The following is a 21,588-nucleotide window of genomic DNA, read 5'->3' on the forward strand; positions in this document are numbered from 1 at the left end:
AGGCCATTATCATGAAACATTGCCCATGCTACCCCTAATAAGCTTCTATTTTTCCTTTCAGCCACCTCATTCTGCTATGGGTTATGAGGTGCTATCAACTCTCATCGAATGCGTTCTTCCACACATAAGTTTCTAAACGTATTCGACACATACTCTCCACTGTTATCACTTTTGAGAGATATAACCTTCTTTCAAGTATCTTTCTCAACCAATGCTTTAAATTCACAAAACTTTGCAAATTTCTGATCTTTCTTCTTCATAAAGAAGATCTAGAATTTACGAGAAAAATAATAAAAAACTATAACCTAATGCTTGTTCTTGACCATGAATGTTGTCGAGAACAGTCCACACACATCTAAATGGACTTGATCAAGGATTCCTGTGCTTGAATTCCTTTGTCATGAAAGGAATATTTGGTGTATTTTCCCAAGGTACACCCTTTGCATGTGTCAACTTTCTCTAGTGTACCTCTGGTAAGGTTGATAAAAATTTTATTGAATGATTTTCAAAGTGCCATGATGCAAGTAACCCAACCTCCTATGCCACAACTCACTGATGTCTCGGATCTACACCTTCTTTGCTTTCGTCTTCAAGAAGCACAATATTCTACCTCCAACTTATAGAGATTATTCACTCGAACCCCTATCCTCTTCACCTATCCTATGGCTATGTGATGAAGGAATGCCTTTCCCTTACTAAAGATCATATCATAGCCTCTATGATCTTATAACATGGAAATAGATGCCAAGTTCTTCTTCAAACTAGGAACATACATAATATCTTTCAAAGTGAGGGGAGATCCTGACTCCCTCTGAAAGGTAACTATACCAACCCCAATAGCACTATACCTCCTGTCATCACCCATATCAATATGCATCTGGAGATCCTTCTCCTCTAAGTTACTGAAGATCTCTTTGTTACCATTCATGTGCAAAGAGGCTCCACTATCCAAGTACGATACAATACCCATCATCAATGACACCATACATGTAATGAGCGTAAAGTCCAGTTCAAATTGTTAGGTGAGAGCCTCACCTTCCTCTCCTCATGAGGGCTTCCTACTGACTTTCTTAATTAGATACTTTGTGGAAAAATGTCCGAAATAATGATAGTGAAAGAACTTGACTTTCAACATATCCTTGTTCTTTTTGCCATGACAAGAATTGGATTTGGAATGGGATGTCTTTCCCTTCCTTTTCTTTCCCTTACTCGCTAAGGCACAATTCACGAGTCTTTGATGAGGAGCCGTCTCTGGTGTCCCTCCAAATCTCTTCTTGTACCAAATCTAACCATAGTCACTCTGATTCTGCTAGCTTCTTCCTCCCATTAACAAAGTCCTGGTAACTGTGCCAACTCTCGGGAAGTCCTAGAAGATTTAGGCTCATCATATCATCTTCAGAAACAGTAGTCCTGACACTTCCAAGCTCCTAACAATAATGAGTGAACTTGTCAAGTACTTCAGAAATGAGTCGCCCGTCTTGAGCTTGATCTTTCTAAGTTTTTCCTTCAGTGCCAATTTCCTATGGTCACTGCTATTTTGAAATAGTTTCATTAATGGCTTCCACATTGAGTATGGAGTATCCTTTCCATGGAGACTTGAGACAATGTGGTCTCTAACTCCTTCCAGGATAATCCTTCTAACATTTTCCAAACACTTTCTCCATTCATCCAGATCATTAACATCTGATGTTGGAGGCTTAGGAATGTCAAGATCTATGAATTCCTTGAGGCCACTATCTTCCATCACTACCTCCATCATGTCATTCCAAGCTGTGTAATTTGAGTGGCCCTCCAATGCATACTCAAGTTAGTAACCATAGCATGACATATTGCTGCTCTGAACTATGAAATTTCAAATTCGATTTTCACTTGCACAAGAAAATCAAATTATCCTCTTCTATACTATCTTCAACTTTTATATCGTGTAGCTTTCTACTGTAGATTCAACAACATAAGTGATATGCTAAAACACAAGACAAGAATATACTCTACTCTTTAGGGAAACCAAAATTGATCGATGAAAACAATAAGAAGAAAAGGAAGAATATCCATCACACAAAACAAAATATTTCTCTAGGTAAAGTAATTATTAAAAGCTTGGACTATCTATATTACATTAACTAGACAATCCGCTTGTTTGTCTTGAAGAATCCCTGCACAAGTACACTCTATCTCCCCACTTCACAAACCAACTCAAGCCAACACTTTTCCAATTTTGCTTCTTGTCAAGCACCTACTTCATTGCGCAATCCCTAGAGTAATTAACCCATATTTTATTGGGAAATCCACTCTCAATAACTATACAATCCAAACATAGGTCCTCAACGGATTGCACACACCATCTTTAAAACTCAGAAAATAAAGCAACAGATAGTACATTATCCCTGAGCTCTAAACTCAACTGGGTCTTCCTCTAAACTAACATGCATGAGTTATTTATGAGTGAATCTTCAATTAACTGGTGTTGTATTGGTGATGCACTGGTGCACTACTCCACTACTAGACCTCTACTAGTTCCTCCAACAGTTAGAACTAGTTAACTGACTATAACTCAGTTAGACTGAGTTATCTAATTACAACTCAAAAGGACTTAGCCTGGGCCCCTAAACATTAATTTAGAGATCACTCTACATGACTCTAGATAGACTTCCAACTCGAATTTCCTAAGTCAATTAAGTCAATTTAACTTAATTAACTATTACACGTTGCTATGAGAATAGAATTTTGATTTAATTCACAATCTAATTCAAGGAAAAATTACATTGGAATTTCTTCTTGTTATTTTTAATAGGAACCTCCTCTAAAAACAAAGTTCATAACTCTTGAACACAGACTTCGAAACTGAGAGAAGATTTTGGGAACAATTTTTGATGAGTTTCCTCTCTCTTTTTATAGGGAGAACTAAAGCAAAAAGCTTACAAAATATCTTCAAATGTTATAGTTGTCTGATCAATTCAACTGTCTAAGCATATGAATGTCCTAATGATTACAAAAGAGATCTGATTCTCTTCTTAAAAATGCAAAAAATTACAAAATAACAAAACATGAGAAACATGAGGTTTTGTGATGGACAAACAAAATATCTGCCTGTTGATTCCTATGATTTCCTTAGGCAGACACTGGCTCCAATGTCTATATCAATGGTGCGTTGAGGATCTGACCATACTTTTGTTACGATATTCCCCTACGATTTCTGGCTAGTTCACCTATCACTTTCTCACTTTAACAACTTGAAACTTCCCCTCCCGGAATTGGCCGTGATCAAGCGTGGTGGAATTGAAGGCACTCTGTGAATGAACTACCAACCCATCCATCCCTTTATTTCCTGTTTGATACGCTATTAGAGCCCAACACATCTCCTAACACTTCCATGGTTCAATTTCGGAGCAGAGGGACATCAAAACTTTAATTAAAATGTCATTATCAAACTCCAAATTTATAATTCCTTGAGCCCTCCCATGCTTAGCTCCTTATCACAATTCTTCCATAAAAATTGCTTCTGTGACCAGTGTCTTAGGTAGTTGGGTGGTTAAGCCTTTAGGGTCCTATCTCCCTTTATATTTGTTCTTCTGCCCTTCGTTCCTTTAATTCTCCCACAACCCGATGCCACCAACACATCAAATCTCCTTATCATCGTAACCTTTACAAAATGAAAATAGAACAGAGTTCTGATATATCCTTGCTTCAATATTACTTCTTAGCATTAGGTGCTCTACCCACCCTAAGCCCTTAGTTCCATTGAGTTCTCATCACCCAATGCCACATAACATCAGAGCCCCTCCATGAAAGCTTCTTCGAGTTGGAAATTAAAACAAAGTTACAATGACTCCCTCTTTCGATGGGCTCCACAACACTTGAGTGCTCGACCTTGGTTTGTGCTGTTAGTTTTTTGGGCTCTTGAAACTAAATGGTAACAATACATCGGAAACCCCTCTCATCGGGATATTTCAAAAATGCAATTCCAAAAAGGGATCTGCAGTTTCCAACCTCCAATATTCAACATAAACCTTGGGTGCTCCACCTTTTCTGTCCCCTTGGCCCCCTAAGCCCTCATGACCAAGTGATAACGACATTGGATCCCTTACATTAGATCAATTTTTTTATAAAATAATTTAAATATGGGGTTACGAAATGTCTTTCCCTCAAACTGCCAACTTCTGAAATGACGTCACACTGACATCATCATCACCACGTGAAGCCTCCTTGGTGGTGACATGTGTCACCCATATTTGCCCCATTAGTCCCTCAAAAATACCAAAATCAACTGCCATGTGTCCACCATATGGCCACATCATGTTGATGTCATTTTCCTCTTCAACTCCTCAGAGCTAATTATTTGCTACTATGTGTCCTATCTTGAGGAGAGAGAAATGGTCTTTGGGGTCCTCAAATTTTCAATGATTTCGTTTGTTTTTCCCCTTCTCATTGATGTTGATACTTATAAAGAATTTATATTTTTTAAGGGTTACGAGGTCCTGATATTTGATGTCCCGAAATGATCGACCCTCTGAGATTCGATTTCCGATGTGCCCTATGCTTTGATTTCCATCCTTCTAGTATCGAGCCCTGATATACCTTCCTTATCATTATTCCAATATTGGGTTATAATGTGATCAAATCCCGAATTTTGGCACTCCCATTCTCATTTGAGCCTCTGATATTTCGACACTTTCTTTTTTGACTCTCCTGTGAATTCTGACTCCTGAAATTTTGGGTATCCCATCTAATACCGGACACCGATATGTTGACCCTTCTCTGAAATGGTCATTCGATGTGTTTCCTTTCACTTTTAATTTCTGTTTGAATGACGAAGACTGCACCTCCTCCTTGTTGTATCATGGATGGAAAATAGGACCATTCAATAAAAATATAGGAAAGTATTATAGATATAACACCTTTCAAAATTTAAATGTTAGTATAGTTTTTAATACATAATTTTAACTAAAATTTAAATAATATAGTTTCTTAAATATTATAATACGATTTTAAAAAAATAATATTTTTTATTATTTCTATGGTTAAGATGTTAGTAGCACTGTCAACAAGGTGACATGGAAGTACAGACCAGCGAAGGAGTGACACATGGAAGCATGATATCAGTAACATAATCAATAGGGAGATGTGGTAGTACGAACCAACTAGAGAGGGACATGTGGCAGATGATGTCAGCAAACTGATGTGGCAGTACAGACTAACCCAGATGTGGCATGTGGTAGATGACATCAGCGTACGAAGAGCTAAGGAGGAGTCGCCACCTGATGCCCGACAGAGGACGGGTAAGTGGGTGACAATTTGGACCAACGATGGTTGCAAGAGAAGGCTGCCGACGACGATGAAATTTTCACCTTGTTAAGGAAGCTAATGAACCTCAAAGAATGATAGAATTCTTGATGACAGTTTATGTTTTTATATGTTTTTTAATAAAAATAATATGGGCCACTAAGTGCGCGGATTTGAACCTGTGACCTCCAGTCCCCAATATAGACATGTTTCCATCAGACCACAAATGGTCGAGATACGTAATGACGACCAACATTTTATTTAAACCCTAGTTGGCCCGCCATGGAAGGGGGAGCAAGTCAGTGGAATTGAAGAGGAGTTGGAAGCCTACCACCAACCAGAATCGTGCAACCTTGCGCATGGATTTCTAGAGCCACATTATGAGAATATTTTGAGGAATATTCCAAGGAATATTTCAAGGAATCTTTATATTTCTTAGAGTGTCATAAATCACTATAATATAAATAAGTCAAGTTTATACTCATTTTACTCAGTTTTCTACAAGGAACACAACGGTGAAGTTAGTTTCACCACCTAGGTGGTAAAATTTTAGTCAACTCACAGGAAGGAATCTTTTCACAATATTCGAGATTCTTGGGGATCCATATTTTGACCAAACTAGAATATGCACGAATTTATAGTCATATTTCGTGATCTTTCACCAGGAATCCAACCGTGTAGTCTATTTCCTAAGAAGTAGTCTACATTTTTAGGCCATCCTCGAAAGTGGAGGTATAAGGTGTCATTTTTTTTATTTCTTGTAATTTGATTTTGTTGCCAATTAATGAGATATGCCTCCCCACATTGAGCAAGGATCGAAGATGTGGCCCACACTGGGTGAACTCCATTTTCAATTTGTTTGTGTGCCTTTGATCTCATTGTTGCATTTGATTTCCACTTCTCTTATGTGTTTATGTCACTTGGTTACATGCTATTTTAAAATGCAATTTTGTATGCATCCTTGAAGTAAAATATCTGGATCAAATAGATTAATTCTTTTCATACCAATAGGTTGTGAAATTTGCAAATAATAACTTTTCTTTTATTCCTCAAAGAGATTTTTATATGAAATATGAACTTTGACATTTTGATCTTTTCATTTATTCCTTTCTCTTTCTATTTTCATTAATTTATTCAAAGACAATTGTTTCACCTAGTGCATTACCAAGTGTTTTAGCCAACAACAACCCCCCCCAAGCCCCACCCCATTTTTCTTTGTCTTTAAAGACATAATAAATAATGGGGACCCTTTGGTTTTTATCTTTTATAAAATCATTTTAGGTTTGTTTTAAAATAAGGTGAAAATAAATAATTTTTAAGTTAGTCTTGAAATGATTTTAAAAGAAAAATTAAGTAAATTCTTTATCAGGAAAAATGTTATCGTAGTTTCTTTATTAGAACTATTTTTAAAAACATTACAATATTTTTCTCCTTCAAATGTGACTTCCCAATATTCCAAAAGGGTTAAACTCCTGAGGTAAGATTTCCAATGTTATGAATTAATGCATTTGCTTGTCGGGATGTTTTATTGAAACCTTTTTATAAAACGTTACGAGATGCTTCCTCTCAGATTCCACTTTTCAAGGCCCTTTTCCTTAGTATTTCATAATTTTGTATTAGGTTAATTCATGTCAGAGCTTTGCATATCATAAACAATTATTTAATAAAACTTACGATAAAAAGGTCTAATGATAAAAATCTTGCAACAAAACTTTTATATCTCAAGGCTTTGTTTCTCGAAGGTTACTTTTTTCGAAGCCTTTGCTTCTCGCCATATAAGATCTCAGACCTTTCCATATCGGAGAATTGTGATATCGTAAGTATATTTCTAATTCCCGTCTGATATGTTCACTTCAAGATCTGATCTAGCGATCTTCGCTTGGTCCATCACCTTTCCACTTAAGTGACTTAATGTGATATTAATTGGCCTAAAATGAATAAAAGGTTTACATTTAATATATTTTGGCTTTCTCGATTCGTTTCTCAAAATTATTTTTACTCTAAGTTTAAATTTTGTGCCATTTTGAGTTGCTACAAATAGTGTCTTTGCTAAGTTTTTGTGCTTGTACTCCATAGGTGAACACAGATCCTCGAAGTGAATAAATGAAGAAAGGGGGAAAGGGTAAGAAAAATGCTCCACAACAACAACCCGTGGGTTTATTTGTCGAAGATGTAGATGAAAAGAGTCCACGAGGAGGCATATTTTCTCACATTGTATGTACCAAATATGTTAATATTTCATCTTGGGAAAACATTTACTAGTATTTTCAAGATGAAGGGCATGAAGTCACCAAAATAATAGTCACAACAGATGACAAAACACTTGTCTTGGAAAATACTCCAAAGGAAGTGGAAGATTCCTTTCTCCATAGAATAGGAATGAGACCATGATTAATGCCTTATACATATATGGTTCATTGGTTGGTTTAAAATTTAGATAATTCCTAGAGACACACAAACATTAAAAGGCACAGTGATTGGTTCTCTCTCTGGGAAATATTTGGAAAGTATGTCTCATTTTCCTAATCCACAATGTATATATAATAAAGAGATCACCAAGTCATTTGTAAAGGAGCATGGGTACCTATCAAAACAAATTATACAATGAATAAAAGACCCTAATAAGCATAAAGTAGAAGAATATGGTAAGAATACACTCGATTGCCTTGTCACTCCTTTTTCCAAACTCAGAACTATTATGCGTCGATTTCATGCTTAGCCTAGTGTGTCAAATTTCCCAGAAAGCTAGATAGCTCTAATCGATGGCATGATAGAAGGATTCATTTTTGATTGGGACACTATTCTCTCAGATAATTTGGCAACACACATCTTAAATTTCCAACATTCTAGAAGTGTTTATGAGAATAAGCTTCCCCCTTTCTACATGTCTTCTAGTATCATGGATGCTTTGTGTTTTACAATGTATTTTCCTGTTATGGGTTGGAAATGGACCATTCGGGATCAAAATCCTATTCATATCTATCATGATATTCTATTGGATTCCAAATAGTATGAAAATTTCTACCAGATTTGTCACAGAGTGATAATTCCTATACATGAAGCCATTTTTGAGTATCGGCCACCTTGGATGTCTCAAGAAGCCATGGATGACCTTAGGGAGGTTGGAAATTTGTTCGGGGAAGAATTGTTCACTTATATCAGGGTCTATGGTAGCCTAGCCCATCCTCATGTTTTTCCCCTCTTCATCCCCGATAAGTTAGTCAGCAAAGAGGTAGCTTATCATATACTGGGATATGGTATCACTAAGGTATTAAAAGAATCAAAGAAAAGGACATGGGCTATTTTCCCTACCAAGTTTAGCATATTTACATTGGTTAATTATTGCCATGTTGAGAAATAAATTCTAGCCATTCAAGTTATTAATTTGTCTATTGTTCCTAAAAAACAATATGATCATATTACAGTGGTGAAGAATTTCACTGCTTCCCATGGACTTTGACAATTTTTCCATGAAGAAGACAAGTTAGATGACTTTTTTTCATAATCCTCCTCTTATGCTATAGTACTAAGGAGACTGGAAGAATAGTTGACTGTAGAGGAGAAAAATAAAAGTTTCCAATACAAAAATATTTAGATAGCCAATCATGCTTTAAATTTGCGACAATTACCTCAGGAGAAGTAATCAATGTCAACTGCTCAGCCTGATAGTTCTACAGATATGGTCTTTCGTCCTAAGGATCAACCAAAGTTTGTTTTTATTTCTTCCACACCTCAGGTTGAAGAATTAATTTTTAATCATGAATTAAATGAGGCATGGAATGAATTCAATATGACTATAAATCTTAAGATCAAGGCTCAAACTTCAGTTTATCAAATTGCCACTTCTTCACAACAAGTGAATGTTCAAGGTACTATTAAGAATGTTGAAAAAGGTACCAGGTCAAAGGAATTTATTGATAGGTCTTCCATTCATGTTTAGAAATATGTTGAAGTTATTCCTTCTTTTCCTACCTTAGAGGTTACTCTGAATGTTGAAGAAATTCCTACCTTAGAGGTTACTCTGAATGTTGAAGAAATTCCTCCCTTAGATGTTTTCTACAGTCCTCAACATAAGATTGTGGTAACAAGGGGAACAAAGAATAGAAAATTGGATCAATCTCAATCATTAGAGCCTAGCAAGGTCTCTTCTTTTGAAGTTCTGTGGAAAGGTTCCTTTGCAACACCAACAAAATATTTAAGAATTCTAACTGAATTTAGAGGAGCCTATGCTTCGGCAAAAATTGACAAAGTTGTAGAGGTCCAAGAACTCCTTAAGGAGAAATAAGAGAAGATCATCTTGCTGGAACACAATCTTAATAATGAAAAATATAAAATTAATGATCAATGGTAGACGTAGGTGGCAGAGTTACAATGAAAAATTGATGCCTTGAAAGTACAAAATGATAAGGAGGTACATATAAAATATGATCAAATCAAATAAATGCAAAACAAAATAGAGCAATTGCATGTCAGTCCCAAACTGACTGAATTTAAGAAATAAGCTAAGGAATTAAATGCTCTACTCAAGAATAAGTAGAACGTATTTTGCAATAATCTTATGTTGATCCATGGTGAATGTAAAATAACAAATTCACTTGTGGATCAATTGTCTCATATGATGAATTACCTCAAAGAAGTGAATGGACAAATGACTAATTTTCTAACTTAACAAGAAAGTGAGGAAGGTAGAACTACAAGTCTACCTAAAATTGATGAAAAAGATAATAATTTCTTGAGAGTGGGAAACCATAATGAAATAGGCTGAAGCTTCTTTGCATGAAGTGAAATATCTTTCTGGTTCTATCAATGAAGAAGTCAATGGTACATTAGTAAAATAAAATCTTGTTTCTAATTGCTCTGGAGATTCACTACGAGAAGCCAAGACATTATCAAAATCTTGGCTGGAACATAGTACAAAAATGGTTGAAATGATTGTTCATTTGTCTAAAACTGACCTTGAGCATCATTGAAAGTTTTTGGTTAAGCCTCACAGCTAATGGTCAGTTCTCCAATTCCTGTTGAATGTTACTACTCAGATGTTGTCGCCACTGAAGACTGGTATTTTTACAAGTCAAATAAGGATCAAACCCAGTCAATCATGAAGATCACCACTTTATTAGATATTTACAGATTACGGAAACTGACTATTGGAAAATCTTCATCCTAAGTTTTAAGGTTGTTACAACCATTTCCTCATTAGTTTTTTATGATTTTTTCTATTGAGATATTGTTGGAAAATTTTGTTTTAATCCATTTTTGTATTAAGACTATAAATTACTTCTCCAAGTTGGAGAAGGGAATATGAATTTTGAAAAGAAAGGAATTGAAATTTCTCTATTTTATTTTAAGTTTTTCTTAATATAAGATAAACCACTTGCAGTTCCAGTATGAGAAAATCTACAATTTATTAGGTACTATTATCCTATGTTTCTATGTCTTTGCTTTGGAAGGAGTTGTTTTATGAAAATGTTCACATGTGTGTATGCTAGTCAGTGTATCATGATCACTATTGGCATGCTTGGTTGAAATATATGTTATATTGTGAACAACAAATTTTTTAGCATGTGATGCTTTAATCATATTAATTTAATTAATTGTTTAATTAAATTAGTTTTCTTTGATCGAATCAATATCGTAATTGCATATTGATCTACATTATTGTGCTTGTTACTACATCTTTCTAGCACATATTTTTTCAACTTACTCAAGTACTATAATAATCTATAGTAAATTGTAATTAAGTTATTGGAATATATTCGCTTTCCTAATAAATACATTATCACTACCATTCATATCCTTCGAGACATTTTATTTAAGGGAAAGTGGTCCCATAATTCCAGTGAGAGCCACTATTCCAAACATAAAAGGGTCTAATTGGGCCCCAACCGACTGGCTTTCCCACAATATTGATAAGGTCAATTAGGACTATCCAAAGAGTCCTCATTCACGGTTGGAGCCTTGAAGAAGTTAGAATTTTTTTGTATTTGTTGAAGCCTAAATTTTTTATTATTTCTAGAAATAACATTAATTTTTATTCTATGTCTTTTGTTTTGGTGTAATTTGTGAAATATATTAACTCATATAATCTAACAATTGAATGAAATACTGATTCATCCCCCATCCCAATATTTCCAACATAGTTTGACTACTATCATAGGAAGTAGTGCAACTACTTCAAGTTTTGATGAAATAGTATCATCCTTATTATCAGAGGAGACAAGACAAAAAAACACATGGAAAGTAAAAATGCAAATGAGTTATTATATGAGGATGCTCCCAAGAGAGAAATAACAATGATTCACTAAGTTGGGAATCTAAATCTAGAGGAAGATCTAACTCTCTAGGATAATTTGTAAAGTTATACTAAATAATTAGAAAAGAAGGTGTTACAAGAAACATTATAAATCCAAAATTGTTGAAAAAATCTCTTCAAACAAAGGAGGGGATTTGTATTTTGATTCTTCAAGCAAAAAAGTATATCACGAGTCGTGGTTGCTTGATTAGGTTCATCTTTTCATACAACTTCTCATAGGGAGTGGTTTTGTGAGTATGAAAGATATGATTGTTTTAAAGTTTTCCTAGGAGATGAATCAACAGCTAGTTTCAGAAGATGATGAAAATTCAAGTTGAAGCTCATCGATGGAATGATTAGAACACTGCTTGGTGTACTACACATCCAAATATTAGGTAAAAGCTTGATTTTTGTAAGAAAAGTGAGCGATGTAGATGTAAAAAAAAGTTTAGAAAGGAAACTTATAGGATGGTATGAGGAGAAATGGTATTGATGAGGAAAGTTTGGATTCAAACTCTTTATAAGGTAATATAATTTTCTACTAATGATAACCACAACAGTTTCATTTTTCTTAAGAGTGGAGCTGAAGAGGGAAAAAATCCCCGAGTCTATTGAGGATAAACTATGTTCTGATATAAAAAATTGGGACATATTTGAGAAAAGGGATTTCAAGTACTACACAATAAAGGTATGGTTGAAGGAATTCCTAATTTATCTTTATATTTTGATTTTTGTAAACATTTTTTTATATGGAAGAAAAATCAAGTTAGATTCTCCTTTGGTGTTATGACAATAGAGAGTATATTTCAGTTGGTGCACAATGATTTGTTTGAACCTATACTAGTTTCATCAATAGGTAAATATATGTACCATGTCTCATTTACAGGTGACCTCTCGCGGAATACATGGATTTATTTCCTGAGGAAGAAATATAAACTATTTGATATATTTAAAGAGTTTAAGGATCTTATGGAAAATTAGACCGAGAATAAAATCAAGGTGTTCACGATAAATGATAGTGGGGAATTTTAAGGGATTGAGTTTGAGGAATTTTGTAAGTATTGGAATATATAATTGCAAAAGACTACACTATGCATACCTCAATAGAATGAGGTTTCAGAAAAATTGAACACGCCACTGGTGGAAAAAGTGAGGAACATGCTAGGTGGTGTAGGTTACAATAGGAATTTTGTGCAAAGGAACTGGGTATTGCATGTTACATGGTAAATAGATCACCTTGATTTGCATTGGATGAAAAGAATCTACATTTGGTATATATTGGTAAGAAACCCTCTTAAAAATTTGAGAGTATCTAGTTATGATTCTTATGTATACATTGCAAAGGAGAATAGGGGTAAGTTGGATAATAAAGTTGAAAAGTGTATCTTTAGAGGATATAAAGAAAGTATAAAGGTTATAAGATTTGGAACCTAGAAACTAAGTATTGTGTGTTGTAAAGATATGAAATTTAGAGAAATCAAAGATGTTTTCAAAAAGGAAATCCTACATATGAAGAAAAAATGATAATTTCCACGTATGGCATTCAAATTTGACCATGGACTAGAGGTAATTTAGAGGGTGGATAGCAACTTGGGTTTTCTGAAGTTGGACTTGCATACTCCAGCATAATGCCTGTGGTGGGTTTACTATTGTAGGTTCTTTAAAAACTGGACTTGCATACTCCACCTCTTTCATGTCTGTAGTTGGCTCACTATTGGTGTGGCAAAGTTACACCCTTTTAAGCTCATTGTTTTTCCTCCATGGAAAACCTACCAAGAAAATCCAAGGAGCTTTGGGGTATTAGTGAATGGAATTCATGTAAACTCATCAAAAATCTAAGGGATGCTTCTAAGTACTAGTGAGTGGAATTCTTGTAAACTCATTGAAAATCCAAGGGATGATTTTTAGTGTTGGTGGATGGCATTCTTATAAACTCTTTTCAACTACCTATTTTTCCTTTATGGAAAGACTATCAAATAAAATTCTAGGGATGATTTTTCCTATTTGGATGCCAATTTTGCAAAGTCTTAATAGATTTAATTATCTATTCTATTCATTATAATTAATGAAATGCTTAATAATAGTAAGCGAAATAAAATTGATTTAACTCTTTAGAACTTCATAGCTAACAATATCAAACATTATTTTATCTCTCTTCAAAATAATAGAGGATAGCATACAATGTTTACCCCAAAAATTATATGATTGTGCTCATAACGAGATGTTTGTTTGATACAAGATCTTCAAGATTGGCCCAAGATACCTTGTGGAATAAAATTTGACCTTACATATAAGAAGTTGATAGAATATCTACAAGGAAATGTTGTCTTTGATAATTTTTCCCCTTATCCTTTAATTGATGAGTTCATTCCTACAATTGGAGGGGAAGATTGGATCTGCTATTCACATTCAAAAATACTTCTAGGTGTGTATTGTTCTCAAAAGAAAAACTTCCAAGTATGTATTGTTGTTAAAGATAGTTATCTAACTTGTTATAATTCTGCATCAGAGACTAATCAACATTGTACATATTTATAGTGGCCATTTAGAGTTACAAACTAGGTGTTATAATGATGCTTCTGGTCGACAAAAAAAAATCACACTATGCATCAATCTCCAATGTAGCATTCTGAAAAACCCAACCACATAAAGGTTCAAACAACTATTATCTCGGTTGTTTTGGCCAAATCTTAATTTTTATTGTTTAAATGAGTTTTTGACTATATATATGGATTCAACACCATGAAAAACCTCTGGAGCACTAGGATTATGGAGATTTTACAACTCAATCTTGTGATTCCAAGAAATCCATACCGGATTCTAAACAAATTAGACCAAAGAATATACCTGAAATCTCTTCCAAAAGTATAACAAATAGACTACAACATTTTTTTATTAGTCTAATTAGTACGATCAATTCCTTTAATAAGCATGACGAATGATAGTACTATACATTAGTTATCCACAACTACATTATTCTCTATTATTCTTGGTTAAACTACCAGTTAGTCCTATTGTTTAATTATTTTGCATTGTTATTGCATGTTATTCCTACTTAAACTCCGAGTTTATGTCTTCGTTAAAGGAATATGTAGTGATGGCACGATAAGGCATTTTTTTGATCGACCTTCAAAAGCATACACAATAGGCACGAGAAAAAGGAGAAAGATACAGACAACCCATGATGAGAGAAATTAAGGTGAAACAAGATGACAAAAGACTAGTAAAAAGAGATGAGTGTTGGTTAATTACAGGTTGAAGGGCTGCAAGAAAATATTACTACTATACACAAACTTTGGGAAGCCCAAGAAACCCAAGAAAACAAGTTAGGTGATGCATCAATATCATTTGGGTTGACAGGAAGAAGAGAAGGAAGGTGAGCTCATGGTGTCCAAGATTTTGTATTAGACATAGCCAAGGCAATGAAATTGGGAAATAGTTACAGATGTCAGGGATGCCCACAAGGCCAATGTCATTGAAGCAACTCAAGTTTTAGGGAGATTCACAACTGGAAAAACTCTTAGTTCCACTTCCAGGCAGTGCCTATAATCACATGTAACAACAAATGAAAGTCACCCGCAATTCCTATGATTTATCTCTAGCGCAATCCAGATTATAAAGTAGTGATCGGGTAAGCATTTTTGAATAACTTAACCCTAAAAACTAGAAACAACACTCAAAGAGGTTGTTTTGGGTAGAAAGCAATTCCAAAATCTTACCTAGTAATACCATTTCCTTGATTTGATCTTCATGTGAGTAAAAAATTGGAATGTGTAATCATTCATGGGAAAATTCCTTTTGTAACTCAAAAAAGCCTTGAGATTTAAATTTTAGAGTTGATTTTTTTTTTCACCCCACTACAAAAAAATTTAAGAGTTGATATTCTCGGGCTAAAGTAAGATTTTATATGTTTACTCAAAATTTAGCCATTTTTTTAACACAATTACAATTGTGATTACAGTGACCACTAAGTAACTCATAATATCATTGATCCAGTCGAAATGTTACAAAAGTTAGTCATAATGTTATTTATCACGTCAAAATATGCTCTAAAGAATCTTTATGAAAAGCTAATATGTGAAAGGTGATGTATTCAAAACGTTATGGTTTTAATATTGTTTCTAAATAATATGTTTAAGGAGTTTTATTGAAAAGGGTATATTTAAGTTCTTAAATTTATATAAATTAAGTGTATTTCAAAGTTTTAAATTTATTTATTTATTTATATATTTTTAAATTATAAAAATTATATAATTAAATTGAAAAAATATGGAATAATTTTTCAATATCAAGTCTTACTATGGAAGGGACATGATGGACAACGCATCAGAATTCGAGAAATTAAGATTATCCAAAGGTAAACTCGTTTCCAAACTAAATTTTCTTAAAAATTTCGGAGACAACAATCTAATTCCTAAATTTGCTATCTACAAACATCCTCTTCGCTCGGGTAGAAATCTATCGATTTTCAAAAGACTAAGTGAAACCCTAGTTAGAAATGGAATTAAATGGGTTAGGTCAAAATTGGTAAAAACTTCTCAGAAAATTCTGTCTTCTCATGTATACCTTTCCTCATATCTTAGACAGGATCTATGGCAATTCTTGGATGCAATTACATTTATAAAATCTCATAAATGCATCCTCTCATTACATCTGCATGGAAGCAAAATGGTTAGAAGAGAAGACCACTATCTTAAAAGGAAAATCAAATAAGCCATTGAAATAGAGAAACGGAATAACAACTTGAACCAGGACGATGGATTAAAACTAAGAAACACCTGGAAAACTTAAATTGAAATCTTAAAAAATCAATAATTAACTCATTATTGATTTGTTAATTAATTAATTAATTTTTTAATTTTTTAAATTAATTAATTAAACAAATTAATTAATCAAATAAAATACATAAAATTAAATCAATAGACATATGAATAAATAATAAACAATAAAATTAGTTAATTAATCTCTTCTTTTAATCAATTAATCAAACAAATTAGTTAATTAATCAAACAAATTAATGAATCAATTAGACAAATTAATTTTACATAAACTTAATAAACATAATAATTAAATCAATAAATAATACAATTAATTAATTTATCCCTTTAACTTATTAATTAATTATTTAATTAAATAAATAAATGAATAAGCATTAATCAAATAAATTAATTAATTATTTAAACAAATTAAACAAATTATTTAAATAATTAATTTTATATAAAATTAGTAAACATAATAACTAATTCAATAAATAATAAAATTAATTGATCCATTTAACTAATTAATAAACTAATTAATTAAAAAGATTAATTAATTAACAAATTAATCAATTAAATAAAATAAATAAACAAATAAATAATAATAATAAATATTTAAATATTTGAAAAACTAATAGGCCGACCAAATTTCATATAAGTTTTCTTTAAAAACTCATATATATATATATATATATATATATATATATAGCTCATGGATACATCATTAATATCTAAGAATATCTATTAACACGTCTCTTGATGATGGACTCACTTGGTAGTCCGAAACGTTGGGTTCACAAAACTCTATAACAGGTCATTCCTCCTCTTCTAAAACTATCGTCACCTGTATGGATATTTTGATGTCATGATGTATTGTATGTACTCCAAACAATAATAAAATTGTAAAATAAGTTATATGAATATTTGTTTAAATTTATTATTATTATTATTATTATTATTATTTAATATAATTAAACATTTTTTTATTAGATAAACTATATATATATATATATATATATATATATATATATATATATATATATATATATATATATATATATATATATATATAATTGATATTGAAGAGAATGATAACAAGTTAATAATTATTTATTTAATATTGAATGATGACAATTTTTTTATATAATGGTCATATTATAGTACACATGTCATGTCATTAGAGTATAGATTGATATAATGAGAGTTGTACAAATTATACACATGTTATTTTTACATATTTTTTCAAATTTGTATTATTTTTCTAATTGGTTTAATTGTCAAATGTATTTAGGTTTGTGGTGAATTCGCCAAGTGAGTATAATAGTTAAGATATAGTGTTTTTAGTGACCCCTTATTGAAGTAAGGTTGAAACCAATCAATAAAAGAATTCTAGTCAAGAGGGGATCCTCCTAAACTTGTAATCTCAAACCAAACTTGTCTAATAAATGAGCATTCTAAGACATTCTAGAATATTCTTCTTACATAGACAACAAATAGAAAAAATAGAAACACATCCTTTCATATCTAACCAGAACAAAATACATACTTTAATATCTTAATATATTTTTTATTTAATTAAAAAATAATAATTTATTAATTTTCCAAAACTTTTTAAACCACATTCAATTGTTATTTGGAATCAAAGATTACCTAAGCAAGTAACCTAAACCTAAACTGAGTGTATAATAACTCCAATCAAAACTAATTGACCAATTCAACAATCAATAATTGTCCTCGCTGAGTTTTATTTTTGAAATCAACAGTGTATTTGTTATATGTTTTAAAAGTTTTTTCGGCATATTTTTCACTCTTATTTATTAACAATCAATAATTGTCCTCACTGAGTTTTATTTTTGAAAGCAACAGTGTATTTGTTATATGTTTTAAAAGTTTTTTCGGCATATTTTTCACTCTTATTTATTAAGAATTGTTTCAGATTCAACTGTTTTGAATTATAAACTCTTTACAATTTGAATCCCTAAATATTTTTTTTTCAAAATTTTAAATCTATTTATATAATTAAAACTCCATTTTAAATAAAAATCATTTTAAACTGCAAAAATCAAAATTAACCCAAAAAGAAATTGAAAATATATTTCATTGGGTTTCAGCGAAAATCTCCAAATGTACAACACCAGAATTGTCCACCTTAGATTGATATTTAATGGTTGTAAAATTTAAAAATAAAATAAAATGACTATTAAACTATTTAGATTGCGATTATAAATATAAATGAGTTGCAAATTTTTAAAAAAAGTTTAAAAGGATTGTTAAAGAGTTTGGATCTCTCTGTGAAACCTGGAAACGGACAGGTATTTTGAAATAGTTGGTATAACGAAGACAATAAATGCAATTGACGGATAAAATGCCGCTGAATAGGTTTCATTGTCTTAAAAAAGAAAAATGAAAATCCCAACGGAGCCTTTACCATTTCTTGTGACATAGAACATCGGTTCAGTTAAACGTTAAGGCCTAACCAATTTTTCTCATTTATATCACAGTGAATCGATAATCAATGAGACAAAGTGTATTTTTATTTCGATTGTTGATTTGTTTAATATTTGGCAATCAGATTGATATGGATGTGGTCAATTATTTCACTGTTTTAATTTTATTGTCTAATATTTTCATTGTGTAATATTTGGTAATCAGACTAATATGGACACTGTCAATTATTTATCTGCCTCAATTTTATTGTCTAACATTTAGCAAATCAGCAATTTAGATAAGATCAAGGATTGCGAATCTTCTATTGAAAATAGAATAATTGACATGCATTGCAATAAAGTATTTAAATTAGTTAAACTTTGTAATCACAATAATTACAGTTTTTGATAAATATAAAAAGTATTAAAATAATGACGTTATAATATCATTGTTAAAACTATAAAAAATCATAAAAATTAATTAATTAATTTTATTTGATATTTTTTATTTTATTATGTAAAAATATTAAATAATATTTCATAAAAATGAAATCCTATCATCTAAAATTGTGAAAAAAATGAATATTATTATTTAGGATTTTCAAAAAAATGGATAGGTTATTATTTCAACCTTCTGATCTTAATTCCAATGAAAAATTTGAACGTTATGGGAGCTTCGACATGAACGACCCCACGGCAGAATTGGATTTACCCTTTGAAGAAAAAAAAATGTGGAATCTTCTTGAATACGGTTCCATGACAAAAGAGGTGTAATAGTTGAAGACGATTGGTATTATAAATTATATATTCGTCAGAGGGCAATTATTCCTCCTCGGACTTCATCAATATTAAATATATTATCATGGCGTGGAAGGGCAGGAAGATTTATCGCACAGTCAGTGGTTCCTTCTGACTGATATCGTTTTATTGGCAGTCTGCTGCTAATATCAAATTAACGTGTAATCTTCTGAGGAGAGTGACTGTGTTAAACCAGACCCTCTGACATTATTTGCTGAAATTTGATTTAGAAAGAAAAAGAGTGATTTATTCAGTTCTCTCATTTATGTCGTGTATGTATATGGTAGGGATTCCAACCTTTATAGCAAACGCGAAGTCAGACAGCAGTGCAGCTAACATAGAAAGAAAACACCACTTTAGCATTCTCAGTTAACACTGCAGTTTCATGACAAATTGGCTTTTTTTTGGTTGCTTTAATATAAACTTTTGTGTACCGGTTGATACAATTTTTGTTGCTTCAGATATTTAACTTTGTGTACCTGTTGATACAATTTTTGTTGCTTCAGATATTAAACTTTTTTGTGGACCTGTTGATACAAGTTTGGTAGTTTGGGAAATTTTCTGATTTAAATGTGGGCCAGTTGTTGTTCTCGATTTTGAACGAAGAAATTACAGGAATAAACACAGTGCATAGGTTACACAAAATTATTTTTTTATTTCATTCCAAAACCTATAAGTACATGATATATATAATTCTTATGAAATCCAATTGATTTTAAATAATTTCTTGTTGAGAAAATATCTCAACAATGCAATCAACTAATAAACCAAATTTACCTATATACTTATGTAAATATTATTTCTAAGTCTTTCTCCTAATGTTTACATTACAGAATTAATATTACAAACCAAATTACATTTTACATATAAGTCACATTTGTTGACACTTCTACCCACTATGAAATCCCGCAAACCACGTTTTTTTCCACCACAATCTACAAGCTTCCCAATTGGATAATTAAGGTGCAACTATCTCAAACCATTATTGACGAACTTGTAATATCAACAATATTGACATACCTAGCTCGTCACGGCTTCCAAAATAAAATATGTCAAGTAATGAAGCACCATCTATAGCATATTTCACTTTTGACTATACGTTAGTTGCTAGGAAAGTTGTCTAGATACGAAATGTGTTCATAAGCTCATCAAACAACTTGACCTTTATAACACACAAGGATCTCATACTACAACCTCTAGCCATTTTCATCCATGTGGATATTGGTGGCCACCAATCTATTCCACTTGGACCCCACCATTGTTTCTTTGAATTTTATTAATTGTAGCGCAATTTACAATTTTTGAGATGTTTTCTGGTCTTGAAATTCTGGAACTATTTTTTCGCCCTAAATAATTTTTTTTTTTGGAAATAAAGGAAATAGAGTTGCAAATGAAAGTCGTAGTCCTCAAATAGATCTTTCTAATGAGGTATTGTATGCATCAAAAAGAGATCGTAGATGTACCAATTTACCCCAACGGGGCCCACAAACTTTTGACGCTTCATCTCCTAGGGTTGGGTTTTGGGATGTTTAGTGTTTTCCATTATTTCTCAATAATAAATAGGCATTCAAACCTTGTTGTAACATAGTTCATAAGGCCACATCTCTTATTAGAGATAAACTACCATCGGTTCAACTAGTTTATTTCCATTCTGCATGTAAACCATTTTCAATAATTTTTTATTAATGAATGGAAGTTTCATTTCACTATTTCTTTTTGTTTATGTGTATATTTGTATTTCATTTCATTCCTTCATAAATCCGGATCACGATGTTCAAGGGCTTCCAAGCGGCAAGAACAACTAACCGTAATAGTATGTAGAAACAATCAAACTGGTGATGCAATCAAGGGTTTCTGGCCCCAAGAACAACTATTTTGGATTATGTAACACTCCTCAATAATTGGTTCTGCACTTTTTACAAAATAAAAAATATTTAAATAACTAACAAAATACATGAATGATAGTTATTTTATAGGAGTATGAGAGGCTATGTATTGAACTCATCATCGTTGTCACATACTATCCTTGGAACAA

The 21,588-nt window shown here is 32.1% G+C and overlaps 1 pseudogene; it reads left to right on the top strand.

Annotated features, from left to right (window-relative positions):
• LOC149144755 (NAC domain-containing protein 75-like) overlaps nt 1-14,998 on the top strand; it is a 124,074-nt pseudogene extending 109,076 nt beyond the window's left edge.
• The last annotated feature ends 6,590 nt before the right edge of the window (nt 14,999-21,588 follow it).

Source organism: Pinus tabuliformis, chromosome X (genome assembly GCF_031772625.1).
Source record: "Pinus tabuliformis cultivar Carrire ecotype Pingquan chromosome X, CPIR1, whole genome shotgun sequence".
In the NCBI taxonomy this organism is placed as follows: Eukaryota; Viridiplantae; Streptophyta; class Pinopsida; order Pinales; family Pinaceae; genus Pinus; species Pinus tabuliformis.